Below are 24,042 nucleotides of genomic sequence, written 5' to 3'. Positions count from 1 at the left end.
ATGCGTACCGCAACTCACGATGTTGAATACAGTATGTAGAAGTTTAGTCGCAAGGTCACAAAAGTACAGTGATGGTGGTTACTCTCTACTAATTCCCTTTCCTTATTTATACTCTGATACCTATAAAACCATCATTACTGTCCTCCTTAGTATATGAACAGATATTAAAATTCCTCTTTATACTTACTAACTACCAGTTCCTTTTTCTGTATTTTGGGGACCTTATGACATAGTATTCTGCTTCCCCCTTCAAGGTTTACAACTTGGCTTGTAGCAATAACAATAACCTGCAAATTCCTCAGAATAATAAGTCTCACTAATAAAAGATGTTATTACAGATGGTTACTTAGTTACCTTATACACAACCTTATAAAGGCTCAACTTCCGCAGCCCCCTTCCTAGTTTTGTATTTTTGTCCACCCCTTACTAAAGTTTCTAGGCATCATTTATCTATACATGCTTTACAATACAGTCAATGTCTTTAGATCATACACCGTCCTTTTATTTATTAATACACCATAATACACAAGAGAAAAGACAAAGTTATTTCCAATGCATGTAGGACTTTTGCCTTATACAGTGATTTCTGGGTCGACCTGTGAAAAGTCCTTCTTTGTACTTTTTCTGATATAAATCTTCCAAATATACCAGAGAAAATTAAAAGCATGGAATGCAGAGGTTACAACCCTCGCGCGAGCATCTTGTTGGTGTCGTATATCTAACAAGGGCGTTTGTAAAACACTATTCACAGGCTGTCTTCCATTTAGATGATCCCTTCATCAAAGGGGGAGGGCCGTGACAGACCCTAGAGAATAGAGTTGGGTTACCCTACCGACACCTACCACTCGCGCTCACCAGGTCATCCTTCTGATTTGGAACTTGCAAACAAGTTTGAGGTTTTTGGGCACAGTGTTTTTTCGAAGTTTCTCGTTATTTCAACATGACTGACGTTGCTACTTCACCCTTACCAATGTTAAGTACCATAGTTTGTTTTGGCAGCTTTTGACAGTACCGGGCATTTGTTCTGTTTCCAATATGGTGGTTTCTAGTTTTGGAAGCGTTTGTCCTGCCGAGGTATCGGCAGCCATTTTGGGTTATGTTCGCTTCGGTACATTTTCTAGTTATTTTTGCCTATCTGGTACTCTGTCATCTAGGTTATATCACTTACGTTTTATGGCCTTTTTGTGTTATCATTAATTCTTATTAGTTTTTACTATGGTATTTATTTGCTTGCAAGTCCAATTTGGACCTACGAAGAATAGCGATTTAAAGAATAGCGAATTAAAGTTAGCGATTTATTCTGTTAGTTTGTACTCGCCTCAGAGGCTTCGATTTAGACTATATCCTTGTTTATTTGTTTCGTTGTCATTATTCTTCGTTCTTGGTTATTACAATTACTAAGAAATAGCAATCAATTTTATTAATTTTCTTATTTTATTGTGTGATGTTAGTTTTTTATTATGTAACCTTGAGAGCAAAAACAGAGAGTGCTCGTTCCCTGTTTTACAGATATGAGTTATCCCTTCTCTCGTTTTCTTTGTTAGCTCGAGTAAGAGAGGTGAATTTCCCGTTTTCCGTTTTTATACGATCACGAGTTATTCAGGCCTCCTCTTAGTATCAGAGTTGATGATAGTACGTTTAATATTATAAACGTTTTTATTGATGTGGTTACTGTGAATATAGCTAACACTATTAATAGGTACGTTAGTGTATGAGTCATTAATTGGGGTCGTTTTATACCGACACCCTTAGCTCCGCCTTGAGTTATGCTCCGCTATAATGGATACTCATTGGGTGAGAACTAGTTATCGTACCGGAGCAGATTTTTGGAGTGCAACGGTGAAATCCGGCACTCGGACTCCGGCTGAAGCCTTTTACACACGAACCTTCGTCATGTTTGATCATAATTACACCGTTACGGCCCCCTTTTTCAACATTCATTGAGGTTAATGTTATCGTACCGGGGACGGTCACGATATCACGGTGACGGGCCTTTGCTACCGGATCTCCGGTACAAACAGAGATCAAGCAGACGTCCAGAACCGGAGTTAACAATGTGATACCGATGAAGATTTCACAGTTTCATTATTACGGTCCCTTTTTCATCGAATCTCCGGCTTCACTGGAGATAGCACAGACATTCAGTATTAGAGAATGTTATCGTACCGCTGAGGATCACTTTTTCACGATGACGGACCTTTGTCACTGGTTCTCCGGTACAAACAGAGATCAATCAGACGATCAGAATCAGGGTATGAACCCTTTTTCATGAATAATCACAATATCGTTATTACGATCCTTTTCATCGAATCTCCGTCTTAACCGGATATTGTACAGGCGATCAGCATTGGGGTTAATATTAGATTTCCTCTGGTGTTCACGTTGTCATTATGACGGACCTTTGTTTGTACTGGAGATTGTTACCGGAGCTCCAGTACAGACAGAGATCACTCGGACCACGGGTGGCCAATCTTTTGTTTTAGCTGTAAAGGAAAGGATTTAACATGAATACAAAGTAAACTGTACTTACTTTAATGACACTTTGAATTTGCGTTGGTAATATTCATTAGCTATTCTTGAAAGTCCTAATAAAAATATATGAACATAACTATGCCTATATTTATGCATATATTTAATTCTAACTATGTATAAATATGGATAAATATCCATACAACATCGTGTTCAAATAGAAATAAATTAATTATGCCTATATTTATGCATATTCAATTCTAACCATGTATAAATATGGATAAATATCCATACAACATCGTGTTCAAATGGAAATAAATTAATTATGCCTATATTTATGCATATTCAATTCTAACTATGCCTAAATATGGATAAATATCCATACAACATAGTGTTCAAATAGAAATAAGTTTCCACTCAGTACTGGGAACCGAACGTTGGCCCCTTCTAATGAAGGCCCGGGTCGAGACCAACCATGCCATGAGAGGCTATCTACTGTTCCTTGAGACTCTGGTCAGTGAACAGATGAATCAATAGAATACTAATATCCAGTAAATAATGTTAGACCCGGTTCTGAACGTCTGAGTCAGGGGTGGCCAACCTGTGGCAAATGCGCCAACAGTGTCACATTTCATGAATACAAGTGTCGAACTATACCCCAAAAGATAGTACATTAAATGACTTTCCTTTAAAATGATTTTATGAGTTATACAGCTGATCCCAGCCTGTGAATAGGATCACTAACCAAAGTTCAAGGAACATCCAGACTTATGTCCCCTTTCTGTTACAGAAGGTTCGCCTACATGATTCCCGTCAGGATGATGATGAATCTCTCTGGCCTGCAAGAGAGGCTCTCCGCCCTTGGGTATCAAGGTTGGGAAGAAATGCTCCATCTAGAGGTCCCTATCTCCTCAGAGTGTCCTCTCTAAGGTTGGACGACGACCCCATGGACGGGCAGGTAGGTGGGGATGAGTTTTGAGCCTTCAGCTTTGCAATTACCTACGTCACCGACCTAGGACCCTTAAAGGATCCTGATGTTCATGTTACCCTGCATAAACCGTGACTGCTAAAAGCAACACATTCTAGGGAAAACCAAGGGACTATGACGGAGCTCAAAGGTATGGTGGCGAGTCGGATCCGTTCAGGAACTCGGATGTCTCCCCCTACAGCCCCACGCATATCAAAGTAACCTCCTTCGATAAAAAAAAAAAAAAAAAAAAAAAAAAAAAAAAAAAAAAAAAAAAAAAAAAAAACGCATACAGATTTGCCTTACATGTTCCATATATAGATGGTACCATAAATCTGGATGGCATAGACGTCCTCCCTCTGGGGGACCTAGATTTTACTCCCAGGTACTAGAATTCCCATTCAACAGATTCGTTCGATTGAAAGAGATTGCCTTGGTTAGGTTAGACAAAGTACCAAGGTAACAGTATTATTTCCTGAAGGGCAGGCCCGATCTGTCTGGACCAGGATGTTGTCAGTCTGGGGGGTACGATAATTCCAAGATCTGCCCTTCCAATTCGACCTACACGTTTGATGGTCTGATCGGGTTAGTTGTGGGAAATACGTGCTGTCTGAGGCCTCTATCAGACAGGAATTGATAGTCGGTTACCCACTCGTCATCACAGCCTTCCTCTGATTCGACGTCTATGCATCCGAATCCCCTTCATCAGGTGGTCTACCTCACTGATTCCCCAGGTACACAGCCCAACCCCGTTGGGATGTTTTACCTGCATACAGCCCTTGATCCGAACCCTCAGGCTCCTTTCGTGGACACCAGAGAGGAAGCTACAGGAGTAGAAGACAGTCTCGACATCTAGACGGACCTAGGAAAAGGGGACTCGGAGAAGGAAAGTACCTAGATTCACTCCCTCACAACGCGGTGGTCCCGGTAGGGGGTAGACTTTAACACTTTCGAGACCATTGGACCTTCGGTCTGTGGGCTCATAGCATAATCTCTTAAGGTGTGAGGTGAAAATGGCCACAAGGTCCTCCTCCTCCACCAGTGACCTTCTCCCAGAAATCCCCTCCCATCCTGAAAGAGTACACCACAGGGTTACTCAAGAAGAAGCAATCAAACGGGATCGATCACTGAAGTTCCAAAGCCACCTGTTCACAATTCCGAAGAAAGGCTTGTCGGCATTGAGAGTGGACCTAAACTTGTCAAGCTAAACTCTTACATTCTCTGCGACAAGTTCCGGATGTTGACTATCTCTAAGGTACGCACCTTACTTCCCCGTGGGACCGTCACCACCTCTGTCGATCTTACCGACGACTATTATCTTGCGCCTATAGCTCGAAACTTCTCTTCTTATCTGGGTTTCCGCCTAAGCAGGAAAGCCTTTGTGTTCAAGACATGCCCTTTGGCCTCAACATTGATCCCAGGATATTCACGAAACTGGGAGAGAGAGTGTTAGAACAACTCAGGAACCAAGAGATACAGATCATTGCTTATCTGGCCGGTTGGCTCATTTGGGCCCGGCCGGCCATAGAAGGCAACAGAGCTACGAAGGAATTACTTCGATTTCTCGACAACCTGTGATTTCGGGTCAATCTCCAAAAAATCTCGCCTGCAACCATCAGGCCACTTAGAATGGTTAGCCATTCAGTGGGACCTTTCGAAGCACACGTTGTCTCTCCCTTCCAAAAGGTAAGAGGAATAGTTTCCAAGATCAAGAATTTTCTCAAACACAAACAGGTGTCCAAAGAGCCTTAGAAAGTATCCTCGGCCTTTTCCAATTCACTTCAGTAACAGATCTCCTAATAAAAGCCAAACTCAAAGACATCAATCGAGTTTGGAGAAAGAGAGCTACAGTACCTATAAGAGACAAGGTCTCGAAGATCCCCTCTGTCTTGAAAATGAGACTACGCCCATGGTCCGAACCGAAGGACCTCCAAATCGGTTCCTCTACAATTCCCACCTCCACAAGTGACATTCCATACAGCCGCGTCTCTAAGTGGATGGGGGGATTACTCCGAACATCAGATGTTTCAGGTTCTTGGTCACTCGCCATGAAACAGTCCCATATCATTGTTCTCAAAGCCATGGCAGTGTTCTTGACCCTGAAGAGAGAGACTCCTCCGAGGTCGACCCACATCAGAGTAGTGTCAGACAGCACAGACGCAGTACACTACGTCAACAGGGGAGGATCCAAGTCACCCAACCTGAATCAGATCCTGGTCACTATCTTCGCCTGGGCAACAGAAAAGAACTGGTTCCTGTCAGCACCTCACCTAGCGGGAGGCCAGAATGTGAGAGCGGACTCACTATCCAGGACGGATCCACTGGAGTCGGAATGGTCTCTAGACATAATTTCATTCCGGTGGATACTCAGGCTCGTTCCAGGCCTCCAGGTAGATCTATTTGCAACTCAGATGAATCACAAACTTCCTTGTTATGTGACCCCAACCCTGGACCCTCGGACTTATGCCATGGACACATTACCCCGGGATTGGAACCATTAGAAGATTTCCCTATCTCCCCCAGGGAATCTTCTAAAAACTCTTACACAAACTACGCTCCTTCCGGGGCACAGTGGCTTTAGTACCACCTCACTGGCCAAGAACAGTTGGTTTCCTCTCCTCCTCGAGTTGAAACTCAGTCCCATCCGGATCCCGTTCCTCAAACTGACCCGAGTAATCAAAACTCAGTGTCAAATTACTCAAGGATAGCCAAAACTCTAACTTTGTGGACTACAGGAAGTTGGCAGCTCGTAGAGACGCGAACATTGACCTGGAAAACGATCTCTTCATCGAATGGGACAAAAGGGACTCGACAATTCGCCAATATGATTCGGCCGTTAACAACTAGCAGATCCCCTAAGAGTGCAGACCATACTCGTATGTCCCCGCATTTAGCCATCTCTTTCTTGAGGTTCCTATTTGACAAAGGCCTAACAGTTAGCACTTTAACCACCATCAAGTCAGCTTTGAAGAAGATCTTCCTTGTTTGGTTCAACATTAACCTAGCTGATTCCTATTTCTCATCAATCCCAAAAACATGTGCTAGGCTTCGACCTTCGGTTCGGCCACAAAAGGACTCTTGGTCTCTGAACGGTGTTCTCAAACTTGCGATGGACACGGACAATGAATCCTGCTCTTATATCATTCTTCTTAGGAAGACTTTATTTCTAACGGCTATGGCCTCAGGTGATGGAACATCAGAACTAGCAGCTCTCTCACGAAACCCGGAAAACATAGATTTCCTCCCTTTAGCCGAAGTACTTCCAGACAAAGCTTTCCTAGCTAAAAAATGAGGATCCGCAAAATAGGTGCTCCCCTCGGAAGGTTATTCTTCCTCCCCAGGATTTTTCTCCGTGTACAGTCACACTCTCAAGGCCCTTTTTAGCTAGAACTGCCACCCGCTCGTCTGGCCCCTTGGGTATCAGGGAACAAGGAGGTACTATTTCCATTCACGGTATCAGGCAACAAATCCTCTACTTCATTAAACATACTAATCCGGAATCATTTCCCCAGGCTCATGATATACGGACAGTAGATGCCTCCAACAATGACTTCCAGAACAGGGACTTTGATGATTTTAAAAAATATACGGGTTCTTGTTGATGTCGGCTACCCCCCAAAATTGGGGGAGGTGCCTTTGGTATATGGATGGTATGGAAATCCCCTATGGTTGTCAAACGCCAATATCTAAAGATCTTACAGGCCCTTAAATACCCGACGATGGCAGAGGGGAGCCTTATCCCTCCCCATTAATCTCCTCTTCTTCCTTTCTTCCATCTCTTCTCTTCTCCCTCCTACCCGCCACTCACACCACGTCGCCGCTCTCCTTGGTACAGTAGTTCGTTAGCCCTATGATATTTATCATGTTTAATTCCTATGGTTTAACTGTTATTGTAGTTACCGTTCCTTTAATGTTTAGATATACTTAGACATGTAAGGTTTGATGCCTTTTACGATTAGACACTCAGTTGGTTCCTTGTCGTCAATATTATTTAACCTTACGTTCCCTATGTCATTTGGCTGGTTGGTAATTGGACAATTACTTTATTATATCATATTATTGTCGTACATGGTGATTGTATTCTCCTTATTATGTTATTAATTTATTGGGCTTGGAAGGTATTCTCTGGTACATTTTCACCGGCCGTCACAGGTCGACCCAGAAAAGGGATTTTGACGAAGGGAAAAATCTATTTCTGGGGAGAGACCTGTGACGCCCGGTGAAACCCTTCCCGGTTATTTTTGTACGGACCCACCCTTTCCTTGCCAAGCCATATGTTCTTGCAGAAGGATGACCTGGTGAGCGCGAGTGGTAGGTGTCGGTAGGGTAACCCAACTGTATTCTCTAGGGCCTGTCACGGCCCTCCCCCTTTGATGAAGGGATCATCTAAATGGAAGACAGCCTGTGAATAGTGTTTTACAAACGCCCTTGTTAGATATACGACACCAACAAGGTGCTCACGCGAGGGTTGTAACCTCTGCATTCCATGCTTTTAATTTTCTCTGGTATATTTGGAAGATTTATATCAGAAAAAGTACAAAGAAGGACTTTTCACCGGGCGTCACAGGTCTCTCCCCAGAAATAGATTTTTCCCTTCGTCAAAATCCCTTTTATAAGTTCTCTAATAAGTAGTGAACATAAATCTTATAATCTGCTACGATTAAATGAAAATGAAATACCTACATCAATAAGCTTCCATGTGAAGTACAGTACGTATTGTACAGTAATCTTCATTCATTTTCATTGTAAGAACAGAAGTAATGTGGATTTCATTTCATGTCTAACATGAGGACAAGCGACAAAGTTGAAAGACGCACATCAAACTGACCTAAAGTGGGGTATTACTTTATGTTATTGTGCTTTCTTAGCCCCCCCCCCCCTTTTTTTTTTAACAAAATGGTATCTAATCATGGGAAGGTTCAACAAGGAGTCAGTCTTTGGTCTGGTTCCAAAGAAACAATAACTTGGTTAATAGATAATGAATTTGAACGAAGTTCAGTGCTCTTGAAGTGAAAGCCCCAAATTCTAAACTTTATATAAAATTTTCTATGGCTGATGCTCTTGTTATAAGCTGACGTGTTTACTGCTCCCAGGCATGCAAAGTTGTTGCCCTATCAGGAGGTTACCTGGGTGAATGCATGACTACCCTTGTTCCCATCAACTTACTCCAACCTGAAAGTCTGTCTATAGCTAAAGGAACTTTTCCAACACAGCATTGAGAGGAGGGTGGGTGATGCTCATGAACTTTGGGAAGAATTGATACAACTTTAATCAAACATGACAAATTCGTAGATAATTTGTATTTTTCTTAACCCTTTTACCCCCAAAGGACGTACTGGTACGTTTCACAAAAGCCATCTCTTTACCCCCATGGACGTACCGGTACGTCCTTGCAAAAAAATGCTATAAAAATTAGTTTTTCATATTTTTTGATAATTTTTTCAGAAAATTCAGGCATTTTCCAAGAGAATGAGACCAACCTGACCTCTCTATGACAAAAATTAAGGCCGTTAGAGCAATTTAAAGAAAATATACTGCAAAATGTGCTATGGAAAAAATAACCCCCTGGGGGTTAAGGGCTGGAAATTTCCAAATACCCCGGGGGTAAAAGGGTTAACTATAAAAACCTTAGCTATTTAAAAGGGGTATTACTTTCGGCGTAGCTGAAATGGCGAGCCATTACTTTTTAACGAAGGTTTACTACCCACACCGCTAGTTGGGGAGGGTAGCTTGCTAACCCCCCACCTCACACACCTGTGCTTGAGCTCACTTTGCTTGGAGGTAGGACTTCAAGGGGGATAGGGCTGGCGGGCAAATTTGAATAAATAGCTAAGGTTTGTATAGTTAGGAAAAATACAAATTATCTACGAATTTGTCATTTGTTCCGTAACTGGAATACAAACCACGCTATTTAATAGCCAGTCTGGCTTTTGGTTTTGCCCGGGGGCTCGTTATTTGAGTGTGTAAGCACCCAAGAAATAAGGAGTCCCCGCACCTTGCTAAAACCTTGCTACGCAAGGACTGAGACCTACGCAAGCTGTGTGTGAAGGTATGAAGTGTGACTCGTCCTAGGAAGTTGTTCTGAAGTTCTTTAGATGGAAACTTGTAGACTAGGACTCTCCCAATACCACCTTGTTAGGGTATGGGGACGTAACAGTATTAATATTAATGCTAGGAACACAAGGGAGCATGGTTTACCTACAGTGGTTTGAGGTCAGCTATGCAGAAAACCCAGGATGCTGCCTTCCCCAAGAGAGGGGATGATGAAGAAAAGAATAAGGGCCAGTCAAACCTTTTCATTCATGCAGACTTAAACAGGGTAACAATGCCCTCAACCTTCTGCTACTTGTCCAATAAGGAGCTTGATGTTTTAAACTAGCTGTTGTGCAGCCACCACAGGGCCGATAGCAAACGTATTGAGTCTCCCGTGGGTCAAGTCTTGCAGGTAGTGGGATGTGAATGTTGTTAGACGTTTCCACACCCCCACTTGAAGAACCTACATCACTGAAAAATTTCTTTTGAAGGCCAGGGACGTAGCTATGCTCCTGACATCATGTGCTCTAGGGCGACGTGATGGAGGAGGGTCTGGATTCAAGGCCAGGTCAATGACCCTACATTCGCAGAGATGGCGTTCTTGGTGACCCTCCTCTTAGTCCTTCCTGTGCTGATGAATAGAGCTGGCACATGAGGACGGGCTGCAGCTGTTCTTTTGAGGTACAGCCTCAAGCTCCTTACTGGGCATAGTAAGAGATGGTCTGGGTCATCTGTTACAGAATGGAGACTAGAAATCCGGAAGGAGTCGAATCGAGGATCCGCCACACCAGGATTCTGAGTCTTAGCAATAAACTCAGGGATGAAGCTGAACGTTACCACCCCCCCATCCCCTTGAATAGGCGATGTAATACGAGAGACCATGAAGTTCGCTGACTCGCTTGGCCGAGGCCAAAGCTAGCAGGAATACCGTTTTCCAGGTTAGGTGGCGATCTGATAACTGGCGTAATGGTTCATAGGGAGGTCTCTTAAGAGACCTGAAAACTCGAACCATGTTCCATGGGGGAGGGCTCACTTCTGACTGAGGGCAGGTAAGTTCATAACTACGTATGAGTAGAGAAAGTTCTAGCAATGAAGAAATGTCCATTCCTTTCAGCCTGAAGGCTAGACTTACAGCTGAGCGATAGCCTTTCACTGCCGAGACTGAAAGGCGCATTTCTTCCCTCAAAATAGACGAGGAATTCAGCTATCGTTGGAATAGTGGCATCGAGTGGAGAGATACCCCTTCCACGACACCAACCACAGAAGACTTTCCACTTAGCCTGGTAGACTGCTGCCGAAGACTTTCGCAGGTGTCCAGACATCCTGACAGCAACTTGTTGCGAAAATCCTCTCTCAGAGAGGAGATGCTGGATAGTCTCCAGGCGTGAAGTCGTAGTGAACCTATGGCTTTGTGGAAGATGTTGGCATGTGGTTGTGTGAGTAGATTGTGTCGTGGAGGGAGTTTTCTTGGTAGCTCCGTTAGGAGTTGCAGAAAGTCTGGGAACCATTCCGCGTGGTGCCATAGTGGAGCTATGAGGGTCATTGAAAGATTGACCGATGTTCTGGTCTTGTTGAGTACCCTCCTCATCAGACAGAACGGGGGAAAGGTGTAAACGTTGATGTTGTCCCACCGTTGCTGGAAAGCATCTTGCCAGAGAGCCTTGGGGTCTGGGACTGGGGAGCAGTACAGCGGGAGCCTCAAGTTCAGGGCCGTTGCGAAAAGATCCACAGTCTGAGAACCCCACAAAGTCAGGACTTTGTTGGCTACTAAATGATCCAAAGACCACTCGGTACTCACTATCGGAGAAGCTCTGCTCAGATTGTCGGCAAGCACATTACTTTTGCCCGGAATGAAGCATGCTGATAGTGGTATCGAGTGGACTTCGGCCCATCTCAGTATCTCTACTGCTAGATGGGATAGTTGCTGCAAAAAAGTACCTCCTTGTTTGTTGATGTAGGCCACTACTATGGTGTTGTTGCTCATCACCACCACAGAGTGACTTGCCAGGTACTGTTGGAACTGTTGAAGGGCCAGAAAGACGGCCTTCATCTCTAGGAGATTTATATGGAGGTACTTTTCTGACTGAGGCCTGAGGTTGTGTGGTGCAGCACGTGGGGCTCCCACCCTTTTTTTTGAAGCGTCCGAAAACAGCATCAAATCCCGGGGGAGGACGAAAAGATCTACTCCTTTTCGTAGGTTCTCGTCTGCCACCCACCACTGAAGATCCGTCAGTTCCGCTGGTCCCATGGGGATCTGGATGTCCGGGGAATCGTACCATTGATTCCACCGGGACTTGAATTGCCACTGGAGGGATCTCATCCTGAGGCGACCGTTGGGAACTAGACGAGCCAGCGATGAAAGGTGACTGAGGAGACGTAACCACGATTGACCTGGAAGAAGTTCTCGTCTGAGAAAAGGTCTTGCGACCTTCCTCAGCCTTGCTATCCTGTTGTCTGATGGGAAAGCTTTGTGGAGATTGGTGTCTATAATCATTCCTAGGTATACCAGTCTTTGAGTGAGAAGCAGTGAGGACTTCTCAAGATTTACCATGATCCCCAGATCTTGGCAAAGTCTCAGAAGTTTGTCTCGGTGTTGAAGAAGGGATGACAGCGAGTCTGCTACGATTAACCAGTCGTCCAGATAACGGAGGAGACGGATGCCAATCCTGTGTGCCCAAGATGATATTAGGGTGAACACTATGGTGAAGACTTGTGGTGATGTGGAAAGACCGAAGCACAGCTCCTTGAACTGGTACTTTCTGTTGTCTAGGCTGAATCTTAAGTACTTCCTTGAAGACGGATGGACTGGGATCTGGAAGTACGCGTCCTTTAGGTCCAGTGTGCACATGAAGTCTTGCAGTCTTACTGCTAGTCTGACCGTGTCCGCCGTCTCCATGCGGAACGGAGTTTGTTTGAAAAACTTGTTCAGAGCTGAGAGGTCGATGACTGGTCTCCAGCCTCCAGACGCCTTCTTTACAAGAAAGAGTCGACTGAAGAAGCCTCGAGATTCGTCGAGGACCTCTTGGGGAGCGCCTTTCTTTAACAGGGTCTGGACTTCTGCCAGAAAGGCTTACCCCCTTGCCGATCCCATGGCAAGGGAGCTCAATGACACTGGATTTGTTGTCAGGGAGGTAGAGATGTTATGAACGGGACGCGATATCCTAGACTGATCGCGGAAATTGTCCAGGAATCGGCCCCGAGTTGCTTCCACCTGTTTGAGCAACTTTGTAGGTATCCCCCCACTGGTGGACATGCAGGGGGACTGGCTATCCTAGCGTTTGCGGCCTCAGCTGCTCCCTCTAGGATTCTTGCCTCCCCTGGAGAACTTTTTGACTTTCCTTCCTTTGACAGGAAAGGGCTTAGACACCACGGTCTTCGCTGCTGTCGTTGTTTTAGCGGTCTTGACTGGACAGGACTGGTGTGGTGCTGGAGGCTTATAGGGTTTAGATGTTAAAGCCCTATGAAGGAGGGAGTCTTGATGAGACTTCCTCCACCTCTCAGCGGCCTGTTCCACATCCTTATGCTCAAACAAGATGGATCCCTCTAGAGAGGAATGTCTGAGCCTATTGATCTCGGTGCTAGCGACCTTCTGATGAAATCTCTCAGCTACTGCATCCCGACGTTTCAGAATGGTATTTGCCCACAAGTTCAAGACTTGGTGGGCCAGAAACTCGATCGTGCGTGTACCTGAGAGAAGAAAGGTCTCCATAGCTTTCCTGGTACGTTATTTGGAGAAATCCTCAGAACGTATCAGGATACCTAAGGTCCCCCAACCAGATGTCGAGCCACAAAGTGGCTTGCATAGCGCACTTCGCAACTTTCTCCTGGTTAAAGATCTGGGTTGCAGGAAATGAGACCTGCCGGTTGGAGAGTCTCTCAAGAGGGACTCCCCTGGTAAGCTCTTCCAGCGAGTGGTGAAGGGGAAGGGCTAAGGGGAAGAGCTAAACAAGGCTCCTTAAGGATCTCAAAGTACTTCCTCTGCTGTACGCGAGGAGGTGGAAGGAGCTTGTTGGTGGCACTGGAATGGTTGGAGGAGGACATCTCGGAGAGCTGTAGAGAGACCTTGTCCCTGGTACTCTTAACCCCTTGAGTACCAGGGCAGTGCTGCACTGGTCTTGGAGGGTTTCTGAGTACCTAAGACACGGTCCAAGACCGTGTTCTTGCCCTCTCGAGGAGGGATCTCTGGGTCGGAAAACTTGTTGAGAGCCCTCAGAGTCAGAACTTGACAAAACGCATGTTCTGACTCTTGCTGGTCTCCTCCTGATGTAGGACTTGCAGCGAAGTCTCCTGTCCCCAAAGGCTCTTCTTGGGGAGAGTCGCGGATGTTCTCCGAGTGGCTAGCTGGCTCCATCCTAGTCCTAGTAGAAGACTTCAGTAATGTTTTAGAGTCCTTAGATTCCTTCCTAGGAAGGATGTAGGACTCCAACATTGACGAGGATGGCATGTTCCTTTCAGTCCCCACGTGAGAAGACATCTCGACGCGAGGAGAGGTTCCCTCATTGGTGCGATGGGGGAATCTCCTCGCGTGATTCCCGAGGACGGAATATCTTTGTCCGTAAGGGAAGGAGAGTGAGTCTGGGGGAAAGAAGGAACCTGCCTCGAAGGCTTGCATGGAGTCAAGTTTTGCCCTTGGAGAAGTTACCGCGTCTGGAACTCCTCTTTTTCTCTTCAAAGGGGTAGAAGCAGCCAAGGATCTGTGCCCCAATTCAGAGAAGACAGGCTTGAACGCCTGTGTTATGGCTCTAATCGGTGCACCAAACCAGGCTTGTTGGCTGACACACGCGCTGTCAGACATACCCCTTGAAGGGACAGGGATTGAAAGATCCCTGGGAGGAGTTCTCATCATTGGTGGGTTTGCCTGAAAAGGCTTTGGGATCCCGGACCCCTCTAGATGTTTCCCTTCTCCCACTATGCGCGCTGGTATGCGCTTGCGGGGAGGGGAATGAGGCTATGGCGACCTTGCCGTTCGTAGTTCGTGGGCGCGTATGTGCAAGAGTGCGTACAAAGCGCACAGAAGAGCTGGACTCCTGTTGGGACGTATGTGCGTGTTGGTGCATACGCCCTTGATGCCCTGTGTTAGGGTTTGTTGACGGGGCCTGACGAGTTACTATAGCGCGCTCGTCAGGTTTCGTTGGCGCATAGCGCGTATCTGGTTGGCGCGCCTTACCGTGCACAGATGAAACCTTGCTAGGTTTATATAAGATCGGTGATGGCAGGTCGGCAGGTCTGTCGGGTGGAAGGTCGATGTGTCCTTTAAAAGGACGATCTTCCACCGAAGGAGATCGCGAACGATCTGCAGAAAGGTCCAGGACCAATGTAGGAACAATGATTGGTGATCGATGTCGAGGCTCCTCTGCGGGGGACTGCATCGAAGATGTTGAACCGAAGAGGCGCCTCCTCACCGCAGGTGAAGGAAGGCCTCTCTGGCGAAGAGGAGGGCGAGCCTTGCGACGAATGTGCCCTCTGGGGGCCGTAGGGTCAGCGAGCTGACCTTCTGCAGTCCTCCGAAGAGGAGTCTCTTGTAAGTGAACTCCTCCGAGGGGAAGAAACACTAGCAGGAGAGACTGTTGGACTTAAGTTTTTCCCTCGATGGTTGAACAGGAACGGGAGAAACTAAGCCGTCAGCTACCGTAGGGTTTGAAGAGGCAGAGGTGATGGGTGATACCGCATTGGATACCTGACACCACAACGTCGACAAGAGACAGAGTACCAACCTCTGTCGGTGATGGCGATTGCTTGATAGTGTGTAACGACTTTTCGTCCGACAACATCTCGTCCACGTCTTTTTGTCCAATGTCTTTTCGTATGATGAACTTTTGGTCCAACGACATTTGGTCCAATTTGAAATCGTTTCAAATCATAAAAGATAAAGAAAAAACCCAATTCAATCCATAACTTGCCCAATAGAAAATTAAACCCGCTGAACATTTTATAGCGGAATGAAACCCATCTGCAGCATTGTTTGTGCTGGGTAAATCTTGAAGAATACGCTCATTAACATTCTATACATCTAATGGGAAAATAGATGGATCTCTCCTTCTCGCACCAAACCCTCTTACGACTCCCATGTAAGTCACATCAAAGTGAGCAATTATTTTGGAAGGTACTTTGTCATCGTCTGTCAATTTCCTTGCCAAGCCATATGTTCTTGCAGAAGGATGACCTGGTGAGCGCGAGTGGTAGGTGTCGGTAGGGTAACCCAACTGTATTCTCTAGGGCCTGTCACGGCCCTCCCCCTTTGATGAAGGGATCATCTAAATGGAAGACAGCCTGTGAATAGTGTTTTACAAACGCCCTTGTTAGATATACGACACCAACAAGGTGCTCACGCGAGGGTTGTAACCTCTGCATTCCATGCTTTTAATTTTCTCTGGTATATTTGGAAGATTTATATCAGAAAAAGTACAAAGAAGGACTTTTCACCGGGCGTCACAGGTCTCTCCCCAGAAATAGATTTTTCCCTTCGTCAAAATCCCTTTTATAAGTTCTCTAATAAGTAGTGAACATAAATCTTATAATCTGCTACGATTAAATGAAAATGAAATACCTACATCAATAAGCTTCCATGTGAAGTACAGTACGTATTGTACAGTAATCTTCATTCATTTTCATTGTAAGAACAGAAGTAATGTGGATTTCATTTCATGTCTAACATGAGGACAAGCGACAAAGTTGAAAGACGCACATCAAACTGACCTAAAGTGGGGTATTACTTTATGTTATTGTGCTTTCTTAGCCCCCCCCCCTTTTTTTTTTAACAAAATGGTATCTAATCATGGGAAGGTTCAACAAGGAGTCAGTCTTTGGTCTGGTTCCAAAGAAACAATAACTTGGTTAATAGATAATGAATTTGAACGAAGTTCAGTGCTCTTGAAGTGAAAGCCCCAAATTCTAAACTTTATATAAAATTTTCTATGGCTGATGCTCTTGTTATAAGCTGACGTGTTTACTGCTCCCAGGCATGCAAAGTTGTTGCCCTATCAGGAGGTTACCTGGGTGAATGCATGACTACCCTTGTTCCCATCAACTTACTCCAACCTGAAAGTCTGTCTATAGCTAAAGGAACTTTTCCAACACAGCATTGAGAGGAGGGTGGGTGATGCTCATGAACTTTGGGAAGAATTGATACAACTTTAATCAAACATGACAAATTCGTAGATAATTTGTATTTTTCTTAACCCTTTTACCCCCAAAGGACGTACTGGTACGTTTCACAAAAGCCATCTCTTTACCCCCATGGACGTACCGGTACGTCCTTGCAAAAAAATGCTATAAAAATTAGTTTTTCATATTTTTTGATAATTTTTTCAGAAAATTCAGGCATTTTCCAAGAGAATGAGACCAACCTGACCTCTCTATGACAAAAATTAAGGCCGTTAGAGCAATTTAAAGAAAATATACTGCAAAATGTGCTATGGAAAAAATAACCCCCTGGGGGTTAAGGGCTGGAAATTTCCAAATACCCCGGGGGTAAAAGGGTTAACTATAAAAACCTTAGCTATTTAAAAGGGGTATTACTTTCGGCGTAGCTGAAATGGCGAGCCATTACTTTTTAACGAAGGTTTACTACCCACACCGCTAGTTGGGGAGGGTAGCTTGCTAACCCCCCACCTCACACACCTGTGCTTGAGCTCACTTTGCTTGGAGGTAGGACTTCAAGGGGGATAGGCCTGGCGGGCAAATTTGAATAAATAGCTAAGGTTTGTATAGTTAGGAAAAATACAAATTATCTACGAATTTGTCATTTGTTCCGTAACTGGAATACAAACCACGCTATTTAATAGCCAGTCTGGCTTTTGGTTTTGCCCGGGGGCTCGTTATTTGAGTGTGTAAGCACCCAAGAAATAAGGAGTCCCCGCACCTTGCTAAAACCTTGCTACGCAAGGACTGAGACCTACGCAAGCTGTGTGTGAAGGTATGAAGTGTGACTCGTCCTAGGAAGTTGTTCTGAAGTTCTTTAGATGGAAACTTGTAGACTAGGACTCTCCCAATACCACCTTGTTAGGGTATGGGGACGTAACAGTATTAATATTAATGCTAGGAACACAAGGGAGCATGGTTTACCTACAGTGGTTTGAGGTCAGCTATGCAGAAAACCCAGGATGCTGCCTTCCCCAAGAGAGGGGATGATGAAGAAAAGAATAAGGGCCAGTCAAACCTTTTCATTCATGCAGACTTAAACAGGGTAACAATGCCCTCAACCTTCTGCTACTTGTCCAATAAGGAGCTTGATGTTTTAAACTAGCTGTTGTGCAGCCACCACAGGGCCGATAGCAAACGTATTGAGTCTCCCGTGGGTCAAGTCTTGCAGGTAGTGGGATGTGAATGTTGTTAGACGTTTCCACACCCCCACTTGAAGAACCTACATCACTGAAAAATTTCTTTTGAAGGCCAGGGACGTAGCTATGCTCCTGACATCATGTGCTCTAGGGCGACGTGATGGAGGAGGGTCTGGATTCAAGGCCAGGTCAATGACCCTACATTCGCAGAGATGGCGTTCTTGGTGACCCTCCTCTTAGTCCTTCCTGTGCTGATGAATAGAGCTGGCACATGAGGACGGGCTGCAGCTGTTCTTTTGAGGTACAGCCTCAAGCTCCTTACTGGGCATAGTAAGAGATGGTCTGGGTCATCTGTTACAGAATGGAGACTAGAAATCCGGAAGGAGTCGAATCGAGGATCCGCCACACCAGGATTCTGAGTCTTAGCAATAAACTCAGGGATGAAGCTGAACGTTACCACCCCCCCATCCCCTTGAATAGGCGATGTAATACGAGAGACCATGAAGTTCGCTGACTCGCTTGGCCGAGGCCAAAGCTAGCAGGAATACCGTTTTCCAGGTTAGGTGGCGATCTGATAACTGGCGTAATGGTTCATAGGGAGGTCTCTTAAGAGACCTGAAAACTCGAACCATGTTCCATGGGGGAGGGCTCACTTCTGACTGAGGGCAGGTAAGTTCATAACTACGTATGAGTAGAGAAAGTTCTAGCAATGAAGAAATGTCCATTCCTTTCAGCCTGAAGGCTAGACTTACAGCTGAGCGATAGCCTTTCACTGCCGAGACTGAAAGGCGCATTTCTTCCCTCAAAATAGACGAGGAATTCAGCTATCGTTGGAATAGTGGCATCGAGTGGAGAGATACCCCTTCCACGACACCAACCACAGAAGACTTTCCACTTAGCCTGGTAGACTGCTGCCGAAGACTTTCGCAGGTGTCCAGACATCCTGACAGCAACTTGTTGCGAAAATCCTCTCTCAGAGAGGAGATGCTGGATAGTCTCCAGGCGTGAAGTCGTAGTGAACCTATGGCTTTGTGGAAGATGTTGGCATGTGGTTGTGTGAGTAGATTGTGTCGTGGAGGGAGTTTTCTTGGTAGCTCCGTTAGGAGTTGCAGAAAGTCTGGGAACCATTCCGCGTGGTGCCATAGTGGAGCTATGAGGGTCATTGAAAGATTGACCGATGTTCTGGTCTTGTTGAGTACCCTCCTCATCAGACAGAACGGGGGAAAGGTGTAAACGTTGATGTTGTCCCACCGTTGCTGGAAAGCATCTTGCCAGAGAGCCTTGGGGTCTGGGACTGGGGAGCAGTACAGCGGGAGCCTCAAGTTCAGGGCCGTTGCGAAAAGATCCACAGTCTGAGAACCCCACAAAGTCAGGACTTTGTTGGCTACTAAATGATCCAAAGACCACTCGGTACTCACTATCGGAGAAGCTCTGCTCAGATTGTCGGCAAGCACATTACTTTTGCCCGGAATGAAGCATGCTGATAGTGGTATCGAGTGGACTTCGGCCCATCTCAGTATCTCTACTGCTAGATGGGATAGTTGCTGCAAAAAAGTACCTCCTTGTTTGTTGATGTAGGCCACTACTATGGTGTTGTTGCTCATCACCACCACAGAGTGACTTGCCAGGTACTGTTGGAACTGTTGAAGGGCCAGAAAGACGGCCTTCATCTCTAGGAGATTTATATGGAGGTACTTTTCTGACTGAGGCCTGAGGTTGTGTGGTGCAGCACGTGGGGCTCCCACCCTTTTTTTTGAAGCGTCCGAAAACAGCATCAAATCCCGGGGGAGGACGAAAAGATCTACTCCTTTTCGTAGGTTCTCGTCTGCCACCCACCACTGAAGATCCGTCAGTTCCGCTGGTCCCATGGGGATCTGGATGTCCGGGGAATCGTACCATTGATTCCACCGGGACTTGAATTGCCACTGGAGGGATCTCATCCTGAGGCGACCGTTGGGAACTAGACGAGCCAGCGATGAAAGGTGACTGAGGAGACGTAACCACGATTGACCTGGAAGAAGTTCTCGTCTGAGAAAAGGTCTTGCGACCTTCCTCAGCCTTGCTATCCTGTTGTCTGATGGGAAAGCTTTGTGGAGATTGGTGTCTATAATCATTCCTAGGTATACCAGTCTTTGAGTGAGAAGCAGTGAGGACTTCTCAAGATTTACCATGATCCCCAGATCTTGGCAAAGTCTCAGAAGTTTGTCTCGGTGTTGAAGAAGGGATGACAGCGAGTCTGCTACGATTAACCAGTCGTCCAGATAACGGAGGAGACGGATGCCAATCCTGTGTGCCCAAGATGATATTAGGGTGAACACTATGGTGAAGACTTGTGGTGATGTGGAAAGACCGAAGCACAGCTCCTTGAACTGGTACTTTCTGTTGTCTAGGCTGAATCTTAAGTACTTCCTTGAAGACGGATGGACTGGGATCTGGAAGTACGCGTCCTTTAGGTCCAGTGTGCACATGAAGTCTTGCAGTCTTACTGCTAGTCTGACCGTGTCCGCCGTCTCCATGCGGAACGGAGTTTGTTTGAAAAACTTGTTCAGAGCTGAGAGGTCGATGACTGGTCTCCAGCCTCCAGACGCCTTCTTTACAAGAAAGAGTCGACTGAAGAAGCCTCGAGATTCGTCGAGGACCTCTTGGGGAGCGCCTTTCTTTAACAGGGTCTGGACTTCTGCCAGAAAGGCTTACCCCCTTGCCGATCCCATGGCAAGGGAGCTCAATGACACTGGATTTGTTGTCAGGGAGGTAGAGATGTTATGAACGGGACGCGATATCCTAGACTGATCGCGGAAATTGTCCAGGAATCGGCCCCGAGTTGCTTCCACCTGTTTGAGCAACTTTGTAGGTATCCCCCCACTGGTGGACATGCAGGGGGACTGGCTATCCTAGCGTTTGCGGCCTCAGCTGCTCCCTCTAGGATTCTTGCCTCCCCTGGAGAACTTTTTGACTTTCCTTCCTTTGACAGGAAAGGGCTTAGACACCACGGTCTTCGCTGCTGTCGTTGTTTTAGCGGTCTTGACTGGACAGGACTGGTGTGGTGCTGGAGGCTTATAGGGTTTAGATGTTAAAGCCCTATGAAGGAGGGAGTCTTGATGAGACTTCCTCCACCTCTCAGCGGCCTGTTCCACATCCTTATGCTCAAACAAGATGGATCCCTCTAGAGAGGAATGTCTGAGCCTATTGATCTCGGTGCTAGCGACCTTCTGATGAAATCTCTCAGCTACTGCATCCCGACGTTTCAGAATGGTATTTGCCCACAAGTTCAAGACTTGGTGGGCCAGAAACTCGATCGTGCGTGTACCTGAGAGAAGAAAGGTCTCCATAGCTTTCCTGGTACGTTATTTGGAGAAATCCTCAGAACGTATCAGGATACCTAAGGTCCCCCAACCAGATGTCGAGCCACAAAGTGGCTTGCATAGCGCACTTCGCAACTTTCTCCTGGTTAAAGATCTGGGTTGCAGGAAATGAGACCTGCCGGTTGGAGAGTCTCTCAAGAGGGACTCCCCTGGTAAGCTCTTCCAGCGAGTGGTGAAGGGGAAGGGCTAAGGGGAAGAGCTAAACAAGGCTCCTTAAGGATCTCAAAGTACTTCCTCTGCTGTACGCGAGGAGGTGGAAGGAGCTTGTTGGTGGCACTGGAATGGTTGGAGGAGGACATCTCGGAGAGCTGTAGAGAGACCTTGTCCCTGGTACTCTTAACCCCTTGAGTACCAGGGCAGTGCTGCACTGGTCTTGGAGGGTTTCTGAGTACCTAAGACACGGTCCAAGACCGTGTTCTTGCCCTCTCGAGGAGGGATCTCTGGGTCGGAAAACTTGTTGAGAGCCCTCAGAGTCAGAACTTGACAAAACGCATGTTCTGACTCTTGCTGGTCTCCTCCTGATGTAGGACTTGCAGCGAAGTCTCCTGTCCCCAAAGGCTCTTCTTGGGGAGAGTCGCGGATGTTCTCCGAGTGGCTAGCTGGCTCCATCCTAGTCCTAGTAGAAGACTTCAGTAATGTTTTAGAGTCCTTAGATTCCTTCCTAGGAAGGATGTAGGACTCCAACATTGACGAGGATGGCATGTTCCTTTCAGTCCCCACGTGAGAAGACATCTCGACGCGAGGAGAGGTTCCCTCATTGGTGCGATGGGGGAATCTCCTCGCGTGATTCCCGAGGACGGAATATCTTTGTCCGTAAGGGAAGGAGAGTGAGTCTGGGGGAAAGAAGGAACCTGCCTCGAAGGCTTGCATGGAGTCAAGTTTTGCCCTTGGAGAAGTTACCGCGTCTGGAACTCCTCTTTTTCTCTTCAAAGGGGTAGAAGCAGCCAAGGATCTGTGCCCCAATTCAGAGAAGACAGGCTTGAACGCCTGTGTTATGGCTCTAATCGGTGCACCAAACCAGGCTTGTTGGCTGACACACGCGCTGTCAGACATACCCCTTGAAGGGACAGGGATTGAAAGATCCCTGGGAGGAGTTCTCATCATTGGTGGGTTTGCCTGAAAAGGCTTTGGGATCCCGGACCCCTCTAGATGTTTCCCTTCTCCCACTATGCGCGCTGGTATGCGCTTGCGGGGAGGGGAATGAGGCTATGGCGACCTTGCCGTTCGTAGTTCGTGGGCGCGTATGTGCAAGAGTGCGTACAAAGCGCACAGAAGAGCTGGACTCCTGTTGGGACGTATGTGCGTGTTGGTGCATACGCCCTTGATGCCCTGTGTTAGGGTTTGTTGACGGGGCCTGACGAGTTACTATAGCGCGCTCGTCAGGTTTCGTTGGCGCATAGCGCGTATCTGGTTGGCGCGCCTTACCGTGCACAGATGAAACCTTGCTAGGTTTATATAAGATCGGTGATGGCAGGTCGGCAGGTCTGTCGGGTGGAAGGTCGATGTGTCCTTTAAAAGGACGATCTTCCACCGAAGGAGATCGCGAACGATCTGCAGAAAGGTCCAGGACCAATGTAGGAACAATGATTGGTGATCGATGTCGAGGCTCCTCTGCGGGGGACTGCATCGAAGATGTTGAACCGAAGAGGCGCCTCCTCACCGCAGGTGAAGGAAGGCCTCTCTGGCGAAGAGGAGGGCGAGCCTTGCGACGAATGTGCCCTCTGGGGGCCGTAGGGTCAGCGAGCTGACCTTCTGCAGTCCTCCGAAGAGGAGTCTCTTGTAAGCGAACTCCTCCGAGGGGAAGAAACACTAGCAGGAGAGACTGTTGGACTTAAGTTTTTCCCTCGATGGTTGAACAGGAACGGGAGAAACTAAGCCGTCAGCTACCGTAGGGTTTGAAGAGGCAGAGGTGATGGGTGATACCGCATTGGATACCAGACACCACAACGTCGACAAGAGACAGAGTACCAACCTCTGTCGGTGATGGCGATTGCTTGATAGTGTGTAACGACTTTTCGTCCGACAACATCTCGTCCACGTCTTTTTGTCCAATGTCTTTTCGTATGATGAACTTTTGGTCCAACGACATTTGGTCCAATTTGAAATCGTTTCAAATCATAAAAGATAAAGAAAAAACCCAATTCAATCCATAACTTGCCCAATAGAAAATTAAACCCGCTGAACATTTTATAGCGGAATGAAACCCATCTGCAGCATTGTTTGTGCTGGGTAAATCTTGAAGAATACGCTCATTAACATTCTATACATCTAATGGGAAAATAGATGGATCTCTCCTTCTCGCACCAAACCCTCTTACGACTCCCATGTAAGTCACATCAAAGTGAGCAATTATTTTGGAAGGTACTTTGTCATCGTCTGTCAATTCCTCATTGGCCTCTTCAACACCTTCAGTAGGGAGAAATGGTAATACTGAAAAAAATCTTACTTTAAGACAGAATTCAGTGTGTTTGTTATTTTTTTCTTTGAGACCTAGATCAACAAATTTTCTAAATATGGGCTGCCCAAAAGAAACAAACATGCACCGATAGATGAATTAGGGAATAATGATTTAAATGTCTTAGGAATCGCAACTTTGAAATCTGCCATGAGATTAATTAGATCTACATTAGGTTGCATAATTTTCAATTGATCAAAAACCGATTCATATGTCTGCCTAGTTTTATTCTGCAGTAATGTAAAGACCCTAGGGAAACTGCTACCATTAACTTGTACCTGAATGCAAAATAGTTGATACCACTGTTCCGGCACAATTTTTTTGTCTCATCACATGCCCAATAACAATATGATGGTATATCTTCGAGAGCTCTTTCTGGTGCAAATATAAGAATTCTTTGATGATCCTCGATGCCTGAACAACATCTTAGAAACTGATCACCATTATCAAGTTTACCGTATTCGTCAGGGATTTCAA

At 46.1% G+C, this 24,042-nt stretch overlaps 1 long non-coding RNA gene across 1 annotated transcript in view; it reads right to left on the bottom strand.

Moving 5' to 3' along the window:
- LOC137652136 (uncharacterized) overlaps positions 1–24,042 on the bottom strand; it is a 56,427-nt gene that overhangs the window by 5,509 nt on the left and 26,876 nt on the right. The window contains exon 4 of the long non-coding RNA XR_011046205.1: positions 188–287. This is a non-coding gene — a long non-coding RNA (uncharacterized lncRNA). The remainder of the gene's footprint in view (positions 1–187; positions 288–24,042) is intronic.

Source organism: Palaemon carinicauda, chromosome 13 (assembly GCF_036898095.1).
Source record: "Palaemon carinicauda isolate YSFRI2023 chromosome 13, ASM3689809v2, whole genome shotgun sequence".
In the NCBI taxonomy this organism is placed as follows: domain Eukaryota; kingdom Metazoa; phylum Arthropoda; class Malacostraca; order Decapoda; family Palaemonidae; genus Palaemon; species Palaemon carinicauda.
The sequence above is the reverse complement of the archived record's forward strand: the minus strand, read 5'-3'. Positions and strand labels throughout refer to the sequence as shown.